The 26,964-nt window shown below is 47.3% G+C and overlaps 1 pseudogene; it reads left to right on the top strand.

Moving 5' to 3' along the window:
* The first annotated feature begins 1,722 nt into the window (after positions 1 to 1,722).
* On the top strand, positions 1,723 to 12,470 carry LOC131273754 (C-type lectin domain family 4 member F-like; annotated as a pseudogene).
* Positions 12,471 to 26,964: the final 14,494 nt, after the last annotated feature.

Below are 26,964 nucleotides of genomic sequence, written 5' to 3'. Positions count from 1 at the left end.
CTCCACCTACAGGTGCTTTTAAAGAGCTCATTAGTGCACGTGCGTTGAGCCTCAGTTTCCCGGTCCTGTGGGCTGCTCCAGTGCTCTGGTCGCAAAGGCCGCCCCCTTCCACCTTTTCCTCCACAATTTGGTTTCAAAGCAAATCCTAGGTGGTGTCCACAGGGAGCCAGTTCCTCTAGGGCCTGTGTCCTCCAGGGACAAGGTCATCAGAGTTCCAGGACTTTAGAGCTGGGAAAGAGGGTGGTGAGGTGTTACACTCCGGAGAAATGAGGTGCTGGTAGCCCAGGGCCTCTGGCCTTTCTGACAAAAAAAATGAGGCACCTCATGATACATTTCAAGTGTCATCAACTACAGATTCTTTGGCCAGTAAAACATTAGCTCAGCTAGAAAAGTTTGATGGGTTGGTGGCACAGTGCTTGAGTAGACAAGTGTGTGTCCATTTTAGTCATCAGTGCCATTTATTGATTACTTTCTAAGTGTGCGACGCTTGGTGAGGTATTTCTACGTGTCCATTACGTTGTTCACCACAAAAAAACTACAGGGTTGGTGTCCTCCACTTTGCAGATAAACAACCTGAGGCTGAGTGATTAAACACACTACAGGCTTTATAAGGTAGTGAGTGGGGAGGGGGTTTTCCATCTGTGTGTAGTTGACTTGGAGTTTTTAACAAACACTTCCTAGTGCTTCTCTACCACAGTGCAGTGGGTGCCCTCTCCAGTGGGTTGGGGATGGTCAAGGGACGATGTAGACGTACCTCCTGGTTCACCCACAATGCTGAGTTTTGTGCTCTTTTTGCCCTGAAAGTCTCTGCCAGTGGAAGGAACTACTGCTCTTCAGAATATGCCTGCTTAGATTCACCAGCCAGATAAAAGGGCTGTAGACATGAGCTTCATAGCCCGTTCCATGGTTTGGGGTGTCCCCAGCCTGCTGCCATTTCTCTGAGCCCCTCCCTGGCAGGCCAGAGCTTGGCTTGTTGCTCTTCTGGCCTGAAGAATAAACAGGGTCAGGCCGAGGAACCTGGAGCACACATCCCAGGCCCCAGAGCCTTTCCCTTGGGGATGACACCCTGGTAAGAGGAAGGGGGTGAACTGTAAACTTGATGGACCTGGTTTTAAATCGCAGCTGCACACCTCAGGGTCCTGGGACTCGCTCACTCTCCACCCTTAGCAGGTTTCCCTGAACACGCTTTATTCTGAAGCTAGAGCTGCAGGCCCGGCCCATCTCACAACCCAGGGGGCATTGTGACCTCCAGCAGGGAGGCTCTAGGGCTGACACTCTGAGGCAGAGGCTCTTTCTCAGGATCCAGGGACCCCGTACCAGGGTGTGGGGTGGTGGCAGCCCCACAGGGTGTGAGCTTGCTGTGGGCAGGACCCGTGAAGCAGCTTTGCTCCTGTTTGTTCATTCGTTCCATCCTTCTTTCCGACAGGCTTGCAGAACTCCTCTTCTGTGGGTTCCCCGCCCCCGCCAGCCTCCTCCATTTCTGGGTGCTGTGCTCCCAGCTGGACTACCTGGCTGTGTGATGCCACAATGCCCCAGGTGCCCCTCTCGTCTCAGGTGCTCCTCCTTCTTCTCCAGGATCCCTGTGTGATAAGCACGGCCGTTGTTCTCACCCACAGGACAGACAGGGAGACTGAGGGGGCAGCACAGAGCACACGCTCGTCCTGGACACTGGCTTCTCCCGCAGGGACGGGCCCTGCGGCAGTGGTTTCTGTGGCCCCCAAGATGAGGAGGCGAGTTGAGGCCACGCTGGTGTTGGCGGTGGTGGCCGTGCTCTCCCCCCTCGTGGCTCTCCTTGTTGTGGGCGAGCCCCTCGCGCATCTGAACCCCAATGGCTCTTCCTCCTCGTCCTGCACAAAGCCCTCTAGGGACCCCGAATGCACCCAGAGGGTCACTCCACCTCCACCCCAGGTCTGGGCCAGATGCTTCCTGGGAGCAGACAGAGGCCGCCATCCAAGGGGGAGGCTCCTCTCCAGAACCAAAGCTCATGAGGGAAGACCCTGAGAGGGGCTTGGAGCCAACCCCCTCCTTCTGGAATCCAACCGCTAGGGGGTGTGTGCACCCTGTCCCCAGGCCCCAGGTGAGAGGTGGTGTTGACCCAGGAGTGGGGTCTTTCAGTTCAACAACCTCGGGCAGATCCCTCATTCCAGGGGTTTCAGTTCCATCTGGGAGATACCACCTGGCCACCACCTGTGGAACCAGACAGTGAGGAGCCACAGTGGAGGGAGGGAGGGCCGGAAGGGAGCCGGTGTTGGGAGGCTCAGAACCCAGGACAAGCCTCTCCCCTGCCATCCCCAGGCCCCTCAGTGGGTCTGGCCTCTTTAGAGGAGGGCATAATCCATTTTTTTTCAATGTAGGTATATTGAGTGTAATGTGCATCACAAAGTGCACATATAGTGCACAACCTGTTTTGATACGTGTACACCCATGAAACCATCACCACAGTCAAGATGCTGAACACATTCACCACCTGCCCTCCCCCCCACCAAAGTTTTTAACCCTTTGTAATCCCTCTACTCCATTTTTCATTCTCCCCAAGCAACTGCGGCTCTACTTTCTGTCTCTGTGGATTAGTTTGCATTTTCTCCTTATAGACATAGAAGGGATCGACTGGACATACTCCTTTTTTCTCCTCTGGCTTCTTCCACTCAGCATAATTATCCTGAGTTCCACCCTTGCCATGGCGTGCACAGTAGTTCATTCCTTTTTATTGCTGAGCTGGGTTCCATTTTATGGCTACGCCATGACTTACCCACTTAGCTGTTGATGGGATTTGGGTTGTTTGCAGTTTTTTATTTCAAATCTGCTCTGTCTAGTTAAAAAATGGGTTTGTCATCTTGTTGAATATTGAGAATTCTTTATGTATTCTAGATACAAGTCCTTTATCAAATGTGTGATTTGCAAATATCTTCTCTCAGTCTGCTCGCCTTGCCCAAATTCATGAAGATATTCTCCCGTTTTCTTCCAGAAATTTTAAAGGTTAGGGCAATGATTCATTTTGAGTTATTGTTTGTATAAAGGTGTGAGGTGTGAAGTTTACTTTTTTTAAAAAAGATTTATTTATTCCATTTATTTATTCCTCCCCCCCCCCCAGTTGTCTATTCTCTGTGTCCATTCACTGCATGTTCTTCTGAGACCACATCTATCCTTATCAGCGGTACCGAGAATCTGTCTTTCTTTTTCTTGTGTCATCTTCTTGTGTCAGCTCTCCTTGTTGTAGTGCCACTCCAGGGCAGGCTGCACTTTCTTTCATGCTGAGTGGCTCTCCTTACAGGGCACACTCCTTGAGCTTGGTGCTCCTCTGCATGGCACGGCACTCCTTGCGCGCATGAGCACTGCGCATGTGCCAGCTCCACATGGGTCAAGGGGGCCCAGGGTTTGAACCACGGACCTCCTGTGTGGTAGGTGGTCACCCTATCTGTTGGGCCAAGGCCGCTTCCCTGAAGTTTATTTTTATTTGTTGGATATTACTATTCAGTTGTTCCAGGGCCATCTGTTGAAAGGATTATGCTTTCTCCACTGAATTGCCTTTGCTTCTTTGTTGAAGATCAACCTGGACTTCCTTTCTGTTCTTCTCACACCTCCAAAGGCCAGGTGGTCTCCCACTTCCCCTAGCCAGGGCTTGAGGAATAGGGCAGGGGTCCTGAGGGTGGATGGAACCAGGCGGTGACCATGGATGTGTGAAATTGAGTCCTTGCTCGTGAGGAGAGCCACGGGTGATGGCAAGACCAGGGGCAGTGGCAGGTGGGCTTGCTGGGAAAGACCCTGCAGAGGAAAGGGCTGCAGTTTCCTTGAACGGCCCTGGTGGCCAAGATCTCTCACTCAGGGCTCTCATATCCCCAAATTGCTCTGAAGGGACTCTTGTTTTCTGTAGGGGTGCCCAACCCTTTCAGAGGCGATTTCAGCTCAGAGGCCCCGTGTGACCTGAAGGTTAGCACACCTCCATCATAGCACTGCGGATTGAACAGGGGCCTTCTGCTAGGAGCACCCATTTTGTTCCTATTGTATTTCCCCCCCTGAATTTGTAATCAGAAAATTTGTTTGTGGTTTACATGGTTTTCAGGAGTAACAATGATAGATCAAGAGGCTCAATGGTAGTTGTACAAATATAGCTCAGGACTAAACATGGGCCTTATTCACATCTTCTTTTTCTCTACGACTCTTCTATTGGCGAAATTTCTGTGGAATTAAACTTCAACAGCTCTAAGTTATATAATGAGATATTTTCAAGTTCAGTTACAACAGCAAAAGCATCCAAGTCTCACCAGCATGACTTTTGGTGTGTGTGTGGGTAACTAGTTTACAGTAAGCAACAATTTCAATGCTTTGGATCTGTTAGTTCAGGTGTGATGGCTAATTAGGTCTTTGGCTATTGCTTGGTCCAGGTTCAGGGAGGCGACAGGCCACGGGGGGTGCTCTCAGGGCCATGGTGTAGGCATCTCCCCATGGAAATCTTTAGAACACGCTGGTTGATCTCTATGCTTCCCCATGAAATGGGCCTCTTTGACTGACCTCTGCATTTCCTCCCCTGAAGATTCCCACCATTTTGGCCCAGTGGCCGAGATAAAGAAGCTCTCCAGCTGTTTAAAGAGCATTCTAGCATCTGGGCTGTGGAGATGCAGATGCTGAAGTACAAGGTGGACAATGTCTGTTCTCAGATCCAGACGCTCAGCAGCCACATGGAAAACACCAGTGCTGACATCCGGATGGTCAAAGGAGTTCTAGAAGATGCTGGCACCTGCCATATCCAGACCCAGATGTTAAGTAATTCCTTGGAGGGGGCTGATGCTGAGATCGAGGGCCTAAAGAGAGCTCTGGAGAATGCAAACCCATTGAATTCCCAGACCCAAGATTTCTTACAAAGCAGTTCAGAAAACACCAGGGTTGTACCCCACATGTGAAGCCGAGGCCTAGAAAATGCCAAGGCTGAAATTCAGGTGTTAAAGGCAGGTTTACACTTTGCAAATATGAGTTTACAGAATGCCAGTGTTCAGACCCACCTTTTGAAAGACAACCTGCACAAGGTCAGTGTTTTAAGGACCCAGCACCAGGTTTTAAGCAGCAGTTTGGAAGGGCCCAATGCTGAGATCCAGAGGCTCTGGGGAGGTCTGGGAAATGCAAGTGCTTTCAATTCCCAGACCCAGAACTTTATAAAAGGCAGTGTAGACAACAGTACTTTTGAGATCCAGTTATTAAGAGGTCGTTTGGACAGGGCTGGAGAAGTGATTCAGTTGTTAAAAAAGAATTGGAAACTGCCACTGCCCAGACCCAAAAGGCAAAGGGTGGGATGGAGCAGACAAAAGTTGAGCTCCCAGGAATAAGAGCAGTATTGCAAAATGCCAGGCGAGTTAGAGACCCTAACACAAGGAATGAAAGGTGCTGCCTTAAATTCCCAGACCCACAAGTGTGAAAACAGACTTCAGAAGGCACAGGCTGAGATCCAGAGGCTACAAGTTAATGTGAGCAATAGCAACTCACTAAGGGTGAAAATCCAGGAGCAGCAGAGCAGTCTGGAGACCCTCCGTGCAGCCTGTGCTTCACAGGAGCAGCTACAAAGGAACCAAAGTAAGTGGTAGGGAGGGTCCACCCTGGGGAGGGCAGAGTTGCTGGGATGTTTCTGCCCATTTAGCCTCAAGCATGTGTCCCCTCTGGGAGAGAGCAAGGGTGGTAGAGAGAGGACAAATCGAATAAACACGGCTCTTTTGTGCCCAGGAGGTAGCGCAGAAGACATGAGAAACTATGTCCCTGCTCTCAGGTGGCTTATAATCTCTCCACAAAATATCTCCTTTTGCAAACCAGATTTTTGTGATGAAGGCATGTGGTAATGGTAGAGTGTACTTGTAAGGCCAGACAACCTGTTTGTGACTTCCAGCTATCACAAATGGTGTGAACCTGAACAAGTTGCTTACCTTCTCTGAGCTTCACCTGCAAAATTGGGGCAATAGGATTTGCTTCACAGGGAGGATCAAATGAATCTACACAGGTAACGCACTTAACCTTGTAGCCAGCATTCAAGCATGTGTCTGACACTTTCATGAACATCTACCACGTGTCTGGGGTTAAAGATGAATAAGACATGATGCCTGCTCTTGAGAAGGTTACAAGATGCAAGATTGAGACAGACCTGTAAGCAAAGTCATATAGATTGGTGAAAGAGGTGTTAAGTTAGAAGCAAGTATTGGGAACTGAGATGGGGGAGGCAAAAAGAAAGGGGAGAAGGGATCTTTTGTGGAAGGGGGGAAGGAAATCTATTATCTTTCTATCTACTCATCTATGTAATCTGTCTATGCAAGTTTCAAAAAGCAAAACCCTTCCTGCATGAACTCACTCTGACATTTTATATTCTATTCTTTAAAAAAAGAGCAAAGCTTGTCAAAACTGATAAACCAAATTTATGACCCACTAATGGGTTGGTGATTGCAATTTGAAAAACCCTGGGCTAGAGGGGTGGCCAGGGCTGGAGAGACATGGGCTAGATTGGAAGGCCTCTCAGTGAGTTGGCTTTCATCCTCCAGAAAATGAGGAGCCACTGAAGGTTTTTAAGGAGAACCCTGAGGTTCTGACTTGGGTGACTTAACGGAGGGGTCCCCAGCTGAGGAATAAAGGAGGAAGAGGAGCAGCAAGATTTGGACATGCTGGCTGTGGTGCTTTGGGGGACATCCAAGTGGATGTCGCCTGCAGGCTGTCTGGAGTTGAGGAGAGAGGCCAGGGCTGCAGGCATAGGCTTGGGTGCCCCGGGTATGTTGATTCTGGTTGCAGCAGTCGGAGTGGGTGATTTCCATGAGACAAAACACAGAAGAGGACTGAGGGTGGGGTCAGGAATCAAGCTTCAGGGGTCAAGAAGGGAAAGACGTGTGTGTGAACCAACTGAGGACAAGGGAATTGGGAGATGTGCATGTGGGAAAGCCAAAAGAGGAGAGAATTTCCACATAGGAGTGGTCAGTTCTGGCACATGCCAGAGAGGCCATGTAAAATAATCGAAAAGCATCCACCGAGGCTAGGCAATTAATAAGTCATTGGAATGAAATTTCGGTGGAAGCAGATCATGGTTGTCGGGCGTGAATCGATCAGGTGTATGAGTCTGTCAAGGAACATAGCTGAGATGGAAGGTGAGAAGGGGGGAGGAGTAAAAATCAAATCAGCTATTCCTCCATTACAACATCTATCTGTTAATTATAGACAGTGTGGCAAATATTAAAAAATTGCAAGATGAGAAAACAAGCATCAGTATTGCCATGAAAATTTGCCTGCTTTCCAGCAGAACCACTTGCTAATATTTTGGTGTACTTGAGAGTGAGTTTCTAGATTCAGATAGGCTTCACCTGAGGTTCAAGGAAGGGGAACAGGAAAGAGGTGGAGGCTGAAGATAGGGAGGAGAGTCAAATGCACGTTGCATGACTGGCCTTGAAGGAGGTTGGGATGGTACTTGAATCTCTGAGGCTGGGAGGGGAACAGGTGTGGAAGTTGGTGTCCATGTGCAGATGTGGGAACACGAGACTGCAAGAGCTGCTGTTAACCACATCTGTTTCTGGGTGGCATAGGAGGTCACTTGCTAAGGAGGATGCCTGTAGGGAGCTGGGGGAGAGAAGGGATGGTTGGGAGAAGCTGCTGGAGAGATGGGGGCTGACAAATGAGGACTTGGCAGGCAGTGCCGAGCCCTGCTCTTTCCCCTGTTTCCAGTCGAGTCTAAGGAATCACTGGCCATGCGGACCAGTGCCTGGAAGTCTTTCCTCCTTCCTGCCTCTCCTCGAGCCCCACTGCTGCCCTCCTGCTTTAGTATAGACTGAGAGGTGCTCCTTCTTGGCTGTGCATTGGAGTCACCCAAGCACATGGCTGGGACTCATGTACAGAGATCTTATGGATTTTGGTCTGGGATTTAGCCTGAGCACCACGAAGTTTTAAAACATGGGCATTCAGGGTGCAGTATCATTACTTTAACTTTTCCTTAAAGGGCCAAATAGTAAAATTGAGACATGTGGGCCACAGTCTCTGTAATGGCTCCTCAGTGCTGTCCTCTTGCACTGCTGAAGAGAACCAAAGAGCCAAAGAGAACGTGTAAATGAATGGGTGTGGCTGCTCCAGTGACACTGTTTATAAAAAGAGGCTGCTGGTGGGCCCTAATTGGGTTGGGTTTGGATGACTGGTTCTGAGGCCTCAGAGCATAAGAATCACATGCGGCCTTGTTAAAAACAGACTGTTCAGAAACAATTTCAGAAAAAGCAGTTCTGCACTGGGCCTGAGAAGGGGCATTTCTGCCACGTTCCCCGGAGGCACGATGCTGCTTGTCCAGGGAACACACTTTGAGGACGCCTGGTCCACGCTGTCTGTCTCTTCCTGAGATCTTTGCATTTGGGTTCTGATGGATGTTTCTAGCCCAAATGGGATGGTCTTTTTTTCCTGTTGTGCCTTCACATTGCATCACTTTCAAATATTTACAGTGTAAACCTGAGCCATTGGGTAAAACCCTTCAGGGCCTCCCATTGCTCACAGGGAAAAATCCAAATTCCTTGTTATGTGCATAAGATCTAGTGCCGGAAGCCTCTCCAGGCTCCTCTGCCACCCCTTGCATGGGGGCCATAGCCCAGGTTTGCACATGTCAGCTCCAGCCATGTGGTTTCATGCCTGCCTGCCTTTGTTCCTGCCACTTCCCCAGTCTGGAAGGCTTTACTTGGACCTGATCACCTGGAAAATCTTCCTCGGTTTTTTTTTGAAGTTTTAAAAGTGATTTTCTGATTAAAAATTTTAAATTTTAGAGCAGTTGTAGGTTTACAGGAAAATCCTGCAGAAAGTTCAGAGCTTTGCCCATGATTAATGTTCTCCCTTAGTGGGTATATTTGTTACAATCGATGAACCAATATTATTATAATCATATGATTAACTAGAGCCCATAGTTTATAGTAGGGTTCACTCTTTGTATTGTTCAGCTCTTCATTTTCTGGGATAGTCCTGGGTGTGGGCAGCCAGAGTGGATGGAGATCAAGTCAAGGAAGTAAAGGAGTCTCTGGCTGATGGACAACTTCCTAGACAGATGGTGGGAATTGAGATGGAGAGGACTGTACGGTAGCAGCAGTGAGATGGGAAATAAAGTGATATGATCACAAAACACATGTCTCGGCAGAGAGTTTTTCTGGGTAGCAGAGCTGAGTGTCCCAGGAGTACTGAGCCAGGCGTCTTGAGCTGCCCCTCCCTGGGGAATTGGGTAGTGGGACGGAGGCATGGTCTCAGCAGCACTTGCCCTTGGGGAACCAAACCTCAAGGACACGGGCCTCAGTAGCCAGCCGCTGGCGGGCTCAGGAAGGACAGCTCTGGGACATCCGCCATCAGCCCCTGGTTCCCTCTCCTCCCACCTCTGCTGCAGCTCAGCTTCTCTGGCTGCTCCTGCAAGGCTGGAAGTTCTTCAGGGGGAGCTTGCATTACTTTTCTGATGTCAAGAAGTCTTGGAGGAGGCTGAGCAGTTCTGTGTGTCCCAAGGAGCTCACCTGGCATCGGTGTCCTCTGAGGAAGGGCAGGTCAGAGCTGGGGGCTTGGGGTGGTTCTGACAGGGTTGGTGTGTGACAAGGGACTTTGGTGCTTTGACCTTCCTCCTCTATGGGAGGGCACAGCCCATAACCTTCATGTCTCCTGTCAGGCAGGGAACAATATTGAATTCCTCTGAGCATCTTGCACTTGAGGCGGAAACCTGGACAACCAACCCCACTGTCCTCAATGAGTGGGGGAGATTCCCGGAGGTGGACAGATGCCAGCAGCAGGGCAGGCAGAGGCGGGTGGTGGGGCGGCACCCTGAGAGCGTGAGGGAGCATGCTTTCCCTCAGCCTCTCAGGTCCCTTTGGGCTTCCTCTCCAGTCATCAGGCTTGAAATTTTTTTTATCCCCCCCTTGAGGCTTGCTTGCCTTCTGTTCTCTGTGTCCATTTGCTGTGCATTCTTCTGTGTCTCTGTAATCATTCATTTTAAAATATATCCCACTCCCCCCATGAGGCTTGCTTGCTGTCTGCTCTCTGTGTCCATTTGCTGTGCATACTTCTGGGTCTGTGTATTCATTTATTTTAAAGTTTATCCTGCCCACCCCCCTTGAGGCTTGCTTGTGGTCTGCTCTCTGTGTCTATTTGCTGCGTGCTTTTCTGTGTTTCTACTTGCCTCCCTTTTTGCTGTGTCACCTTGCTGAGTCAGCTCTCCTTAGGGCTTCCAGGCCAGCAGCTCTCTGTGAGGTACGGGCGAGCCTGCCTTCACAAGGAGGCCCCCGGACATGAACCCAGGGCCTCCCATATGATAGATGGAAGCTCAACTGATTGAGCCACAGCCACTTCTACAATCTTGACTTTTTTAAATGAAAAAGTTGAATGTTTTATTAGTAGGATAATAAGCAATAGTTACAATATCATATAAAGCTTATGATAACAATGTTACCCTTGAATTACATAATTTTTAGAAGTAGTTTTTATTTTCAGGTCATTTTGTGAATTCTGAATATAATAACTAGATTGTAGCCTAAGTCACAGGGTGCTGTGAAAAAAATACTGTATTATGTTTATGTGCAATTATTTCAAATTTTAATTTAATAGTATAGCAGCAACATGTAGCTTTTCCATTGATCTTGCAAAAAGTTGCCATTTTAAATCCCTATCTACCACAATTGAAAATAACTATTCTGGATTAAGTTGCTTCAGATTAGTTTCTTTTCATTCCTAAATAGATTTTACATATTTCTCAAATGCTGCTTCAGTCCATCGTTGAACAAGTCCTGAAGGTTTACTCAGTGTCTTCTTGATCACCAACCACCTGGGTACCAAGATTTGTTGACAAGTCCTGGATTTTCTGCAACAACTTCAGAAAGTTCTGTTGATTCTCCTAATAGAGGAGAATAGAGTTTGCTAGTAGCTTTTGCGCTTTCTGAAGCACCCAGCTCATGTCGTTTGTTCACTTTTGTCCCAAATTTGAGAAGACTAGAGAAAACAACGTGTCCCTGAGCTTCCTGTGCAAAACTGCCGAGTCCCGCATTCCAGCACTGTTTTCTGCTGTTATCTGCTCATGCTTGCCTGGGAATTTCTGCACTGAGAGCAGAGGAGGCCACTGCACAGCATCCAAGTGGCACCAGTGCCCCCCCCCCCACATGCCCCTGGTCCACAGGGTGCAGATCAATCTCAATTTTATTGTCCATCAATCCCATGGCCGTGGAGGGCACGTGAGCAGGAGACCTAGGCTTCCTGGGAAGGCCAGGCACTCACATTCGATTTGAGGAGCACCAAGGCCATCGAGGCCCAGGGGGGCCATCTGGTGGGGGTTGGCCTCAGGATGTGTCAAGGTTATTAACAAAAGACTTCACTAGCTCTGGTCATTTCAGTTGACATGACTACCCAGCACACAGGGTGCTCCTGACACTGTTCTGTGGGTGTGAAAAAGGCCGTGCTGCTTTGTGAAGCGTCCTGAAGCTCTAGCCAGATGTTGTCCCAGGACAGCACAGCTCGTATCCAGGGCTGGGACTAGGTAGGGACAGTCATGTGATGGGAAGCTGGGCCTCCCCGAAGGTCCCTGGCTGCTCCTTAGACCCTGGACACACCAGGGAAGGAGCAGGGAGGGGTCCAGCTCTGCAGGGACGTGGGCCTCATGGCCCTGCGACCAGTTGGGGATGGCCCAGACTCCTCTCCATACGTCTTGGAGAAGCTTCTCCTCACACCTAGAGTCAGACAACCAACTGCCTCCTCTTGACAGATGTTTCTGACCAAGTTCACGAGTGCCCCTCACCACGGGATTGGCCTCACTGACAGGGGCAGGAGGGCTCCTGGCGCTGGGTGGATGGGACGCCTTTCAATGCTGCCTTGAGCCAAAGGTGAGTTCATCTGCTGGACACACACCTCACGCCTGGCTGGAGTTGTGTGTGTCCTTGCCCAGTAAGTGTTAGTGCGTGTGTGTCACAGAGGCACGGAGCCTTGCCTGGGCCCCTCCAGAGGACGTCAGGACAGGACAGGGCCTGGGGCTGCAGAGGGTCCTCCTGTTCTCTCCTTTAACACCCCCTTCCTACACCTGCTCAGGCCTTGTTGCAAGGCGCCCTATCTGAAAGAGATCTGAGTGCGAGTTCTGGGATGGAAGTTGAAAGGTCCCTACCCTCTCCTTTCCCCAACTTGCTGCTTCACAGACACCCTCCCCATCCTTGGATCATCAGTGACTCAGGATGTCCTCAGCAGACTCAGGCCTGCAGGGCATCGCAGCTCTATCCCTGTTCTGGGGCTGCAAGGGGACTGGGGAGCTGTGTCACTTTAGCTCCATGTGCCCCAGCAGGTACAAGGGCCACTGCCTGTATCTAGCTGAATAACATCCCTCTGTTTCCAGGTTTTTGAGAAGAGACCAGCTGGACAACTGGACAATGGGAATGGGCACACGGACGACTGTCCATACTCAGCAGATGTGCAATGACATATACTGTGATGCCACCTACCAGTGGGTCTGCAAGAAATCCGTGGGCCACGATATGGCCTGAGTGCAGAGCAGAGCCGAGGGGTCCCTCTCGGCAGCCAGCTCTGGGCCTCCTCCATGCTGCCTGCAAGCCTCTGGCCTCTGCTTGCTCTCTGGGGCTTCCACTTGGCCTCCTGGGTGTCCTGCCTTGAACTGTTGTTTAACCCTTTGGAGGCAGGATAGAATAGGGACCTAAGGAGGAAGGGGCAGAAAAGCCTAATAAGCCTGGCAAGAGAAACTGAGGCACTGACCTGCTGGCTAGCATGAATGTGCTGAGCACAGGGGCAAATTAGGAAGGGGCAGCTAACAAGCACACACCCTGCAGCTTACAGCACACACCCAGCGGCTCTGTGATCTGGAGGCAACCTCATTACATGGCGGAAAAGAGGGACAGGGCGAGGGGGGCAGCACCCCCACCCCACCCACTTTCAGGTTACCTCATGCCTCATGGACAGTGACCAGAGGGTGATCACCGGTGGTCAGGACACCCTGCAGAGTTCGGGGACAGTAGCCAGAAGCCAATCACCCCCCCACCAGCATCCCCTAACCCAGCCCCTATCCCGCTAAGGGAATCGGATCTCCCAGTAGAGTTCCCCTGCTGTGTCTCAAGTATGCCAATCAGGGCACCCCCTCGAGTCCTGAACCCCCGTATATCAGGGGACCCCAGGGCAGAACTTTGCATTTCCCCCCTTCTGTGCATCCCTGCAGGTGCACTTTCCTTCTCTTGCTTCACCCCAATAAATTGTTTGCCTAATTAACTTGTGGCTTGTCCTTGAATTCTTTCTCAAGAAGAAGCTAAGAACCTCAGTACTGGCTCTGATCACACTTCAAGACGTTGACGCAAAGTAAGCAGGGGACCAATGGTTTGCCCTGGTGTAATCCTCAGTGCCCACCTCTACAACCAGCACAGGCTGTCACACAGCAGGTCCTCAGTAACACTTGATGAGTGAATGAAAGCCCTTTGCGTGTTTCTCTCTTATAGCCACCTCCCCCCCACTCTCCTGCCCTCAGGGTCTGTCTGTCCTGTAATAGGCACAATTTTATTTTTTATTTCAGGGTTTGCAGCTAGTTAGTGCATTGAAAAACAGTAGAGGTTTTTCAATAGGGACTTTGTAGGGGTTCCAAATCCCCAGGAAGTCCTAGCCATTGCTCTGGTTCCCCGGATTTCCTTTGTGTGCAAAGGGGGCTGGGGCTGGATTTTACTAGCAATATTCCAACTCCAAAAACCTTTTTTTCCTATTCTTTGGACTTGCCTCATCTCTATCAAGATTTATATTTGGCTTCAGCCTCTTCCCATGATCCCCATTCCCCCTTCTAGGGACTCTGCTGTCTGCCAGCTCAGCAAGATATACTACATAGTCTGTGCATAAATTCATACTTATTTTATATCCAAATGTGTCTAGAAAGCCAGTTGAGAAGTATAAACTCCATAGGCTTTGGATACTCAAGGAGGATGCAAGCCAAATGTGTCAAGCCCCCCTGGAATGTAGGGGATATTTGTTAAGCTGACCTGGAGGAAATAATCTAATACTCAGATAAGACACTTAAAGAAACTAAGAAAAAGCCCTGTTACATACAAGCACCGTTTGACTACCCACTCTTGGAGTCTTCATAAAAGGGACCCAAAAATTCTATTCGGGTCTCCGTTTTTATCAAGACAAGAGTCCGCCGAGTCTGGCCAGTCGAAACAAATCATCTTCCTTCTCAGAATTCTCGTGTCCTGGCCATGGATACCACCTACACCTGACTTCTCTCTGCTACCACAATACAATGAGAATTTCTAGAACATTCTTTGCTGGGTCTGAGGTCTACCATTCTGTGCATGCACAGGGAACCCTATGCAGATTTCTGGAGCTCTGCAAAGTTCCTCCTCTGTATCCTCTGGCCCAAATTCCACTGCTCTCAGTCTCCTGAAGCTCCCATCCCACTTGGCCCTTGCCTCAGCTCAGCGAGACTGTCATGCCCCATTTGGAAACCCCCTTCTCACAGGACCTCATCCAAAAAGAGCCTCCAGGAAGAAACCCAGGGCATTGTAGGGCTTCCTGTTCACAGTTTTGCTTTCCCTGCTTGATGTGGGCTATGGGTGGGAGGCTGTTCATCTCTTCATAGATCACCTAAGCTGTGTGTCCTGACTTGTGGGTGTGGGACAGTGAGAAGCTTCAGCCTTGCCCTTGGTAACCATGGCAACAATGCCAATCATGAAGGTAATTTAGCAATGCAAACTCTACATGCATACCAGTCAGTCCAGGGAGACTCTGATGGTGGTGATGCCGAAACTTAAGGGGACTTGGCCTCAAGTGGGAAATATAACATAGCCTCTGCATAAATTCAAAATTATCTAATTCTGTATCCAAGTGTGCCTAGTCTTTAGAAATCCAATTAAGTGATATCAACCCTATAGGCTGTGAATGTTCAGAAAGGATGTAAGGGTAAATGCGTTTTCAAAGTTGCATCTAGAGGGAATGTAGTCGAGATGCTAATTTAAGCTCACCTGAAATGTGGGAGATATGTTAATTCAAACCTACCTGGTACTCAGGCAAACACTTAACTAACAAAGAAGGTCATTTTCTTTCATAAAAGCACCATTTGACTCCCACCCTGTATAAATGGAACTTGAAAATCTTGTTCAGGGCTCTGGTTTGAAACAGAAATTTCCTGAGTCTGGCCAGCCATCAATAAAACATTTTTCCTTCTCAAAAATCATTCCTGAGTCCTGGCCTTTCTATACCCAAATAATTGAATCTCTCTTGACTTCTACAATAGGGGAAGAAGGGAGGTCAGAGAATGAGGAGGGTGGGGGTGGGGGTGATGTCCCAGGAATACATGGAGGCAGTGCAGGGGAGTCTGATCAGCTGGATCAAAGTCAAGGCTTTTGGAGGATTTAGGGGGCAGAAAGAAGGAAGAAGAAAGCTTTTGAAGAGTTTTTTGGTGTAAAAGAAGAACAGGATATAAGATGAGAGAAGGCCTGAGCGTAAGGAATCTTGCATGTCTGCCACTGGTCTGGATAAAGTTGTTTAAGTTTTGGAGAACTTGGGAATTAAAATGTATTGATTTTTATTGTCCAATTGGTATTGCTGTAGAAGTCAAGAGGGTCAAGTATTTGCATTTAGAAAGACCAGGACTCAGGAATAATTTTTGGGAAGGAAAAATGACTTATTTACAACCACCCAGGCTCGGAGCTTCTCATTCCAAAACCTGAGCTGGAACAAGATTTTTGAGTTCCTTTCATACAGAGGAAGGGCCAATGGTTCTTTGTCTCAGTGCTCAATAGGCTTGAATTAGCATATATCTTTCACATCCTAGGTAAGCTTTTAGCATGGACTTTATACATTCTAGATAAGCTTTTAGCATATTGGTTTGCATTTCCCCTGAATATTTAAAGTTTATAGACTGTTTCTCCAGGACTGGAGTTGTTGTCATAGTTACCAAGGGCAGGGCTGCAGTTCTTACTGTTCCAAAGGCACCGTTCAGAAAACATACCGCTCAGGTGATCTACGAAAATATGAACAGCCCCCACCCAGAGCCTACATCAGTATTGTGGCCACACAGAGGTCGAATAGAAAATGAGTTTTTTAGGTCTCATGTCTCCTTTCGGGTACAGAGTTTTAAGTTTATGAAGGAAATAGCCTAGAGGTGTGGTTTGGCGGGAGGAGAACTTGAATTCCCTATTTTAGGTGGCCTGGGTGAGACCAGGGATCTCTAGAATGGGGGAGATTCTGAGAGAGACAGGCGTCCCCGAGATTCAGTCAGATATCTACAAGGAAATGGGAAACAGCTCTTGCAGCCAGACATCCCTGGAGCCAAGGGGTTTCTTCCCACAAGGACGCAGGCATACCGCCTGGCGTGGCCCTTGGGGAATGGTGAGGATCCTGACATACCGCTAGGTTTTCACAGTGGGTTGTCTTGGACAGGGAGAAAGGAGAGAGAGAGAGACAGCAGGATCCTCTGGTGGAGAAATCCGTAATTCACCCAGCCGAGATTCAGTGTCCGCTGTTGGATGGGCATTCAGCCGTGGAGGAGGGGAGACCCCTCACCAGTCAATCAGTTTCAACAGGACCCCAGTCCCGGGCTTTCGGCACCATATGCTGGAGAAAAATGGTGTTCACTGGGACACGGAGACTGACTGAGCATAAGCAAAGAATTTATTGAGAAGCTCTCCCAACAGAGGGGGTCTGAAGAGAAACCTCAGCCCCCCCACCAGCATGGTGGGGTCTGAAGAGAGACCTCAGCCCCCTCGTGGAAGGTGCAGATGTGAATTTATACAGCACATCAGTAGGCAGGGAAATGTTGGTTCAGGGGGAGGGGGTTAGGGTCCGAGTACAGCCTTGGGTCAATAAAGGGCTGTAAGAGTGTGTTCTTGTGTATGGCCTGGGGTGGTGGGCTAGGAAGTAGGGTTTTCTTGGAATGCAGGAGAGCTTGGTGGCCTGGAACGGATGATGGTCCTTCTCTGCTCCATACTCACAGTGATATGGCTCATTCTTGGGGGGGACGGTGTCTTCCACATGTAGGCAGCTTGCTCAGTCAGTCAGAATGGAGCCACAGCCTGATGACCTGGTAATCATGGCAAATGTCTAACACCATGATTGTTCTTTTCTGGAATTTACATCTTTTACATTTTTGTTGTTGTTGTATTGGTAAAGCTTCCAGAACAACGTTGCCTGGAAGCAGTGATAGCAGACATCCTTGTCTTGTTCCTTACATTAATGTGACTATTTCTAGTTTTGCGCTATTGCTTATTGCTTGTTGATTTGGGATAATTACCCTTTATAAAGTAAAGGAAATTCCCTTCAGTTCCAAATCAAAAAGAGGTATTTTTAAAATTTCAATTGAATGTTGAATTTTACTGAATGGTTTTTCAATGTCTATCAAAATAATAATAATAATGTTTTTCCTTTACTCTGTTAACATAGTGAATCACATGAAAAATTCCCTCATGATGAATGACCTTTGCATGTCTTGAATAGTAACCTTTCTGGTTATAGTGTATGATTTTCTTAGTATGTTGCTGGAATTTGACTTCCTGATAGTTTATTCATTGTTTTCTTATTTTGTGTCATTTATAACTGTAAATGAGATGTGTTTATTGATTTCTTGGCCTGTATTTCTTTTTTTTTTTTTAGGGTTTTCTTGCTTTGCGTCATTAGAAGCCAGTATTCAATAACATGTCCTACATTTTTGGAATTTACTGAGATTTTCTTTGTGGTTAATGCATGTTGATTTTCTAAAATTGCTCCATGGGCTAAATATTTATTAGATTAGGATTGTAATTTTTAGTATTCAAAGAGACTACAATAAAACTTATGTTTTGTCTACTCAACCTGTCGATTTCTCTGATTTTTTTTAACTCTCCTAATATGATGATGATTTTGCCACTTTCTCCTTGTATTTGTAATAGCTTTTCCTGTATATATTTCAGTGTTACTATTTAATATGTAAAGATTTATAACCACTAAATCTAAAAACTTCTTTATTTTTTTTTAGGAGGTACTAGGGATTGAACCCAGGTCATCGTATCTGAGAACCACGAGCTCAACTACTAAGCTAAATCTGCACTCATGAATTGTACTTTTTTTTTTTTTAAGATTTATTTATTTATTTAATCACCCCCCACCCCACCCTCGTTGTCTGTTCTCTTTGTCTATTTGCTGCATCTTGTTTCTTTGTCCTCTTCTGTTGTCGTCAGCAGCACGGGAAGTGTGGGCGGCGCCATTCCTGGGCAGGCTGCACTTTTTTTCGTACTGGGCAGCTCTCCTTACGGGCGCACTCCTTGCACGTGGGGCTCCCCTACGCGGGGTACACCCCTGCATGGCAGGGCACTCCTTGTGCGCATCAGCACTGCGCATGGGCCAGCTCCACATGGGTCAAGGAGGCCCGGGGTTTGAACCACAGACCTCCCATGTGGTAGACGGACGCCCTAACCACTGGGCCAAGTCAGTTTCCCAGGAATTGTACTTTTTAAGCAATATGCATTCATTCAAGGAATATTTATTATATCCCTACTATGTAGCAAACACTCTTCTAGGTTTTAGGGATTCATCAGTGAACCAAACAGATAAAAAGCCCCGCCCCCAATGAAGCCTGTGTTTCATAAGGAGGCGAGGTAGTGAGCAGCTCAAGTCCCTCCTCAGAGCCGCAGGAAGGAGTCCTGTGGAGCTGGAAATCTGGGGGTGTGACAGTCTGGAGGAGCAGGCAGCTGTTCATCATTAATCCAGCCCCCTTAGCCAGGGGCTCTCCAAAGATACAGGGAGAGGTGGCCTGTAGGAGGCAGGTGGGCCTGAGGGGACGCCCACTGTAACCCCCCTACCTGCTAACGCCCAGAGCCACTTCTCAGGCATGGAATGGCCCCTTTGCTCCTTCTGAATAATGCTGAAAATTCCCCAAAAGAATGTCAGAAAGGCATAATTAAGTTCTCTGTAGCCTGACTGGAGCCTTCTGAGGAGACAGTGACTGCTCAGCTGACCTGGAGGGAAGTCGTCCGTTTGTGCTGTGGAATGCCTGCTCTGCCCTGCCTCCTCTGTGGGAAGCCTGCACAGCTGTCCCCCTCCATGACTCTGGATTGCTGGATGGACAATGGCCACCACCCTGGTGTCCACAAGACTTTTCTCTCAGACCTGTTTTTCAGTCTTTCTCAGAGTAATAACCCAGACTGCAGGTTGGGGTCCCACATATTGTGATTTAGGGGACAGACCGACGCTCACATGGTGGAAGGAAGGCATAGTCTTTATAGTTGCCCAGAAATGGCCTCTCAGGCCTGGCTTTCTAGGGCTGGGAAGCACTTTCTAAGGAAAGAAAGTAAACACACTCTAGTGAAATATATAACAGCATTTTGAGGATGAGGGAAATCACTAGCTTAGAGGAAAATCTGCACATGCTTATAGTGAGCCACTTTGAGTATCTTCTACCAACTAATGCCCCAGCTCTCCAGTGCTCTAAAATTCTTACAGCACTAATACCCACCCTTGGACTTAGCAAATTCCAAGCAGTCAAGGAAAGTAGCACACATATCCGTTTTGTAGGTCTTTGTTTTGCACTCACAACATCCAAGTGGCTCTATGAACTATAGCAATTCTTGCTGTAGTTCAAAGCCAAGCAACCCCAGAGAACCTACTCCATAGCAAGTCCCAGGCCAAAAGTAACTTAATAGTCCTTTATGTCCCAGATCCTAAGACAATGTCTGTCATATGAGTCATCAATGAATATATTTGAGTGAATGAATATATTAGGAGTAACTATACTTCTGCTGCCTTTAACACAGGATTATGAGGAACCAATGAGATTTACACAGATGAATATTTGTGTCATCTAAATGCTATGTGGTGTCAAGGTATCAACACCAGTCACTCTCATGTTTAACATGTTAGCTCAAATGAGTTTATGATTGCTTTCCTTCAGAACAGATGGCTAACACACAAGAGGCCAAAAGTTAGAGCTGGGGTTGGTGCAGGAGGAAGAAGGAATAACAGGAAGGATGTGGCTCAAGTGACTGGACTCCCATCTACCATATAGGAAGTCCAGGGATCCATTCCTGGGGTCTCTTGCTGAAGGCAAGCTGGTTCGTGTGGTGAGCTGGCATGAGCGGAGTCCCGGTCCAAGTAGGATAGCAGGCCCACATGGAGACCTGATGCAAGCAAGATGATGCAAGAAAAAGAGACACAGAGGAGAGACAGTAAAAGATGCAGCAGAACAGGGAGCTGAGGTGGTACAAGAGATTGAGCAACCATCTCCCTTTCTGGACGGTCCCAGGATTGTTCCTGGTGCCAACTAAAGAGAAGACAAGCAGACACAGAAGAACACACACCCAATGGACACGAAAGAAGATAGGGAATGCAAAAACAATGGGGGAGGGGAGAAATAAATACATAAATCTTAAAAAAAGAAAGGAAGAAGGGGTAAATTCTGGGGTTCTCACACTGGACTCCTGATGTACACCAGCTTGCCCACTCAAGGGTTTGGCAATAAATTAGAATAATGATATTTTTGCTGTTCTCAAGGAAAACTAAGTGAATAGGTGAACTATCTCCATTTTAATCTTCATTCCTACACAGATGGTTTCTGCTGCCTTCTGTCTGCCTACCAGAAGATAACATCAAATGTACCTAGGCCAAACAAACTTGTTTTTCTTTAAAAAAAATCCTTTGTTCTTTTTCTTCTTTTTTTTTTTTTTTACAAAAGTGGCTGATGTTTACTGTGAAAAATGCAAACAATGTAAAAGATGTGATGCACAGATCATACCTCAATCCCAGGCTCACTGCTCCGGAACCATGGTTTACAATTTGGTGTGTCCTTTCCTTTTTCCTTTGCCCTTCCCTTAGAGAGTGGCATGGCTGGGAGCTGGGCAGGAGGTGGGGCCAAGCAGATGGCAGGGAGCCAAGGGAGTGGCTGGTGTGCTTAGGAAATTGGCTATGCACAGCGAGTGGGCAAATAAATCAATATATTGAGATAATGGGGGTCAGGATTTTCACTGTTGGAGAAGGGAATTAAAAATAAGGAAAGGGGGAAGAGTAGAGAGAAATCTGAGGTGTTGGGTTGGAACTGGAAATATTAATGTGCACTCATGGCTTTAAAAATAATCACATGCATGAGATATTCACACAGATAGATGTAGATATATGTGTATACGTGTAAGCACACAAGCCTTCTGTAGGCTGAATCTGCCCAGTGTTTCTTCATGTTGAGACTTAGGTCAGGCCTTCTTGGCAGGGATCCCATAGAAACAGAGCTTGGCTTTTCTCCGTGCATCTCATCAGGAGTTGCATGATGTTACCTGTGCCCCCACTGCTGATGCTAACCTTGATCACCTGGTCAAAGGGGTGCCTGCCAGGTGGTTTCACCCTAAACTGACTAGTTTTTCTTTTGTCATTGAGAACTATTTCGTGAGGAGCAACTCCTTGGTGTCCATTGTTCACTCCCTGATGGTGGCCAAATTGGTGGCATCTATTGTGAGAGAGCACTTTCCCTTCTCCAATTCGTATCAGTATGGGCCCATGAATTTCTGGAATCAGCATAGGCCAGACACAATGAGGATTTCTTCTTCCTCTTCCTTCCTCCCTCCCTGTTGGAACATCATTTCTGCCACTTAAATAGTTCAGAAAAAGAATAATGAAAATGGGACAATTCATAGAAAAGGGTGATGGAGCAAATGTGATTAAATAGTAGAGAGAAGTGGAGGCAGGAGCTCTTTGTTATTATTCTTTCACCTTTTCTACAACATTTATGTGAAAATGGATTTTTAGAAAGTTGCATGTGCAGTCAATTTGTGTCTATGCATACGTGTACGTGCATGTGAATTTATGCATATGTACAGGTGTCTTTTTGAATACTCATGTAGAAATAGGGCTGGAATCGTCTACTATTGACTTGCTTCCCCCCGCCCCCCGCCGGGGGACGGCAGGTGCAGTCAAGTTCGGGAACCAGTGCCCTTAGTCAAGGCTCCTGGTAATCACCGCTGGAGCTAGTTAAAAGCCGATCCCTGCCTTTAACCCTGGCGGCCCAATTTTCCCCGAGCCTGACCTCTCCTCTGCCCAGCAGGGCAGGGGCTGCGGGGGGCGGGCCCGGCCTCGCGCTCAGCCATGGACGCTGCGCCTGAGCCGTCAGGGCCCAGCCCGGCTCCGCCGCCTTCCTGGACGCCCCGGAGGCCGAGGTGCTGCAGGACGTGCTGCGGGAGCAGTTCGGGCCGCTGCCCAGCTGGCTGCCATCTGCCGGCTCAGGCTTCTGCCCTCGGCGACTCCTCGGCGACCCAGGACGTGCAGTTGGCGCTGGAGCAGCGGCGCGGGGCCAAGGCCAAGGAGCGTGGGCGTCCAGGGCCGTCGCTGCTCTGCCGCCCCCGACCCCTTCCCGCGGGCGGGCTGGCCCTGCCCTCTCAGCCTCCCCGGGCGGCCTCGCTTGCCTCGGCTTCAGACCTCCTGAGGTCCGCCTCGTTCGCCTGGTTGGCGGGGGAGAGACGGTGGCTTTGGTGACCTTACCGTCCCCAGGCTGCTTTTTGGGCGCCGCGCGGGTGGCCTCCTCACCACCTGGGCTTGCGCGGGAACGGGATCCGGGAAGAGGACAGGGGAGGCTTGCGAAAGCTGCGAAAATGTCTCTTGCGGACAGGTGCTTTTAAAGAGCTCATTAGTGCATGTACTTTGAGCCTCAGTTTCCCGACCGTGTGTGCTGGTCCAGTGCTCAGGTCGCAAAGGACGCCCCATTCCACCTTTTCCTCTACATTTCGGTCTCTAAGCAAATCCCTGGTGGTGTCCAGGGGGAGCCAGTTTTTCCAGGGCCTGTGTCCTCCGGGGGCAAGGTCGTCAGAGTTCGAGGACTTTAGAGCTGGAAAAGAGGGTGGTGAGGTGTCACACTCCAGAGAAATGAGGTGCTGGTAGCCCAGGGCCTCTGGCCTGTCTGACAAAAAAAAATGAGTCACCTCAAGCTACATTTCAAGTGTCATCAACTACAGATTCTTTGGCTACTAGTTAAACATTAGCTCAGCTATAAAAGCTTGAAGGGTTGGTGGCACAGTGCCTGAGTAGACAAGGGTGTGTCCATTTTAGTCATCAGTACCATTTACTGATGACTTTCTAAGTCTGCGATGCTTGGTGAGGTATTTTTACGTGTCCATTACATTATTCACCACAAAAAGCTGCAATGGTGGTGTTCCTTACTTTGCATATAAACAATCTGAGGCTGAGTGATTAAACACCCTACAGGCTTTATAAGGTAGTGAATGGGGGAGGGGGTTTTCCATCTGCGTGTAGTTGACTTGGAGTTTTTGACAAAGACTTCCTAGTGCTTCTCTACCACAGGGCAGTGGGTGCCCTCTCCAGTGGGTGGGGGACAGTCAAGGGACGATGTAGACGTACCCCCTGTACACCCACAGTGCTGAGTTTTGCTGCTCCTTTTTCCCTGAAAGTATCTGCCAGTGGAACCACTGCTCTTCAGAATATGCCTGCTTAGATTCGCCAGCCAGATCAAAGGGCTGTAGACATGAGCTTCACAGCCCCGTTCCATGATTCGGGAGGTATATGTACAAATTAGCTTCTCTGTGTGTACCTTTTTGTTTTCCAGATAAAAAATCTCAATTGTGGTTTTGCCAAACTGAAGGCACTTGTGCCATTCCTCCACAAAGCAGGAAGCCTAGCAAAGTTGATGTCCTTAAAGGGGCAACTGAATACATTCAAATTCTCAGTGATGTGTTGGAAGGAGCCAAAGATGCTGAGGTAAAGGCTTAAGAATTCAGAATGTCACTAGCTATCATCTAATGAGCCTTTTCTGTGTGCCTGGTACTTGATGTATACTTCCAGTTCGTGTCTGACAAGGCTGTTGGCTAGTCCCAATCCCTGTTTTATAGAAGGAGCAACTAAAATTAAGACCACAGAGCTAAGAAATGTCAAGGCTGGGATTTGAATCCAGGTTTACATGAGCTTTGGTCACATTCTGAACCATCTGTATACTTAGTTCTTGTCACTGTCCAGGGCACCTGGGTCCTAACTGCTAAATGTTTAAGTGAACTTTGGCATGTAGAGAGCCTGCTTTGCAAAATGAAACCCTGGGTATCACCGCCGTTATCGGGGTGGCATAGCTCCAAAGTGTCCAAAAGGCATTGGAAGGCTGGGCTGGTTTTATGGGCTTGTTCCACAGAAGGTGTGAAAATGGATTAATAAAGGGAAGAAGAGAGACCTTAGAAGTGAGCCCCAGGGAATACCTGTTGGCTAGAGGAAGGAGGAGTCATGAGAAAGAAGGTAGAGGAGCCAAGGTGGGGTAAAAGATCAAGGAGGAGAGAGTTTTGGCCACCATGGGAAGCTGTGAGAAGCTACAGGGGTGCTTAGGAAGCAACCAGATTCAGCATTTGTTAGTGGAGGAGTGGGCTGGAAGTCAACTTGTACAGAGAGGGTTTAGGGAATATTATTGGTAAAGATTTGGAATCAAACAAAGAGAAGTGGTGGAGTTCAAGTTCCAGTCAACCTGTAAGTCTGTTAGAAGAGGGATCAAAAGAATGGAAGCAAGAGAAAAGCCGTCAGATCAAGTGAAGGTCATAGGTTTGTATTTAAAGACAGATGGGGAGAGAGGAAAAAGAGAAGAGAAATATTACGTCAAGTTAGGGCAGAAACAGCCAGGTGTACAATGTGTTGCTGAATTGGTTCTTTGCTTCTGCTTGTCCCCCAGTACTGGTCAGGTGGTGCTGGGAGGACACGTCCTGCAATGGGGATGGACTGTCCTATTGGCCAAAGTGAATGGTTGGGTTGTGCTGTAGTCATAGTGTTTCGACTTGTGCATGTGCTGCCTTATGTATTCCTTGTGTTTTGTGCAACAGAGATGATTTTTTTTCAGCTTAAGGGCAGAGCAGTTAAGATTTTCCTATGCTGTAATATTTAGATGCCCAGGACAGAAGGTCTTAAGATTATAGAATATCAGAATAGTTGACTGAGTAATACTTTTTTCTCTATACCGTCAACTTTGCCCTTACTGTTTAATTGAACTGTGGTCAGTTAAACCTCTGAAAATATTGATTTAAATCACCAAAGTTTGTCATATTATACTGTTCGATACCAAATATGCTTCCTAGAAACAAGACCCAGGCCTGAACTATAGAACAATACTTCTGCATCACATGTATCTGTGGTTAGAGAATCATCCAGAAGCATCACCCTGCCTGCCAGCTGTATGGTGGGCTTGAAAAACGAGGACAGGCTCTGGGCAGAGGGCGGCAGTGGCGACTCAGCATACACTTGTCACCAGAGTATGCTGTCTACAACTAGAGTTATCTGCCCCATCAGGAGACTGGTAAAGTATTCTTTCTTAAAGTCATCTAGGTGTCAAAGTCTATAACTTGAAGTGTGGCTATTTCCATGCTCAAACATTACAACAATTTTGTGAAAATTTACCATGCTGTTCACACCTTGCATTGGTGTGATCCATTTAAAATAGATGAAAGCACACTTATGTAATTGTTCTACTTGCTGTAGTCAATGATTTTACTTGCGGTTCACTGTGTTCCTTGGATTTTAAAAAATTCTTATTCTAGTAACATGCATAGAAACTAAAATGTCTCCTTTTAAAAAATTCTTAAAATTTTAAGTTTCCTTTTAATTACTTTCAAGTATGTAGATATGTCCATAATGTTGTGCTCTAATCACTACAATCACCACCATCCTTTACCAAAACTTTTCATCATCCCACAGAGAAAATGAGTACATCTTGAGCATTAACTCCTAGTATTACCTACCCCCACCCCCAATCCCCTGGTAAATGATATTCTAGATTGACTGAGTTTTATTCTAGTTATTTCATATCCATGAGATCATACAATATTTTTCTGTGTCTCACTTTTTCACTCAACGTGATGCCTTCAGGGGCTATGCATGTTGTGGCATGATTCAGAATTTCCTTTTTAAGGCTGAATAATATTCCATTGTTTATATATCCCCTTTTCTTCATCTGTGGATGGATACTTGGGTTGTTTCCATCTTTGGGCAACTGTAGATAATGCCACTATGAACACCGGTATGAAAATATCTGAGTCCCTGCTTTCATTTCTTTTGGATATATACCTAGAAGTGAGATTGCTGGGTCCCATGGTAGCTCTATACTTTGAGGAGCTGCCAGTTGTCTTCCCCAGTGGCTGCACCATTTTACATTCTCACCAGCAATGAATTAATTTGTTCCTATTTCCGCTCATCAGTACTTTGAGTTTTGCTTTTTTCTAATAGTAGCTATTCTAATGGGTATGAATTGGTGTATCATTATGGTTTTGATCTGCATTTTCATAATGGGTGATGTTGAATATCTCATGTGCTTTTTGGTCACTTGTATATTTTCTTGGAGAAATGTCTATTCAAGTATTTTGCCAATTTTAAAAATTGGTTGTCTTTTTAGAGTTGTAGGATTTCTTTATATATTCTAGATATTAAACACTTATTGGATATATGGCTTCCAAATATTTTGTCCCCCTGATTAGTTTATGTTTTTGCTTCCATGATAAAAACCTTTGTATGAAAACTAATTTTGATGAAGTCTCATTTATCTTTTATTAATTGTGCTTTGGGTCTAAAGTCTAAGAAACCTTCGTCTAACACAAAGTCCTGAAGATGCTTCCTTATGTTTCCTTCTAGGGGTTCTGTAGTTCTGGCTCTTATATTAGGTCTATGGTCCATTTTGAGGGTTTTTTTTGTATATGCTAGGAGGTACCGGGGTGAACTTTCATTCTCTTGCACCATGGACATCCTGTTTTCCCAGAATCATTTGTTGAAGAGGCTCTTCTTTCCCCATTGACAGGACTTGGCATCCTGGTTAAATTAGTTGATCATAGATGTGAGGGTTAATTTCTGAACTGGGTTAGATTCCATAGTCTTTGTTCTTGTAAGTACCATGCTGCTTTGATGACTGTAGCTTTGTAATAAGTTTTAAAATTGGGAACTGTGAGTCCTCCAACTTGGTGGTTCTTCAAGATGGTTTTGTCTATTCAAGGGCCTTTACCCTTGTATATAAATGTGGTGATTGGCTTTTCCATGTCTACAAAGAAGTCTGTTGAAATTGACTGGGATTGC

Source organism: Dasypus novemcinctus, chromosome 17 (genome assembly GCF_030445035.2).
Source record: "Dasypus novemcinctus isolate mDasNov1 chromosome 17, mDasNov1.1.hap2, whole genome shotgun sequence".
Lineage (NCBI taxonomy): Eukaryota > Metazoa > Chordata > Mammalia > Cingulata > Dasypodidae > Dasypus > Dasypus novemcinctus.
The sequence above is the reverse complement of the archived record's forward strand: the minus strand, read 5'-3'. Positions and strand labels throughout refer to the sequence as shown.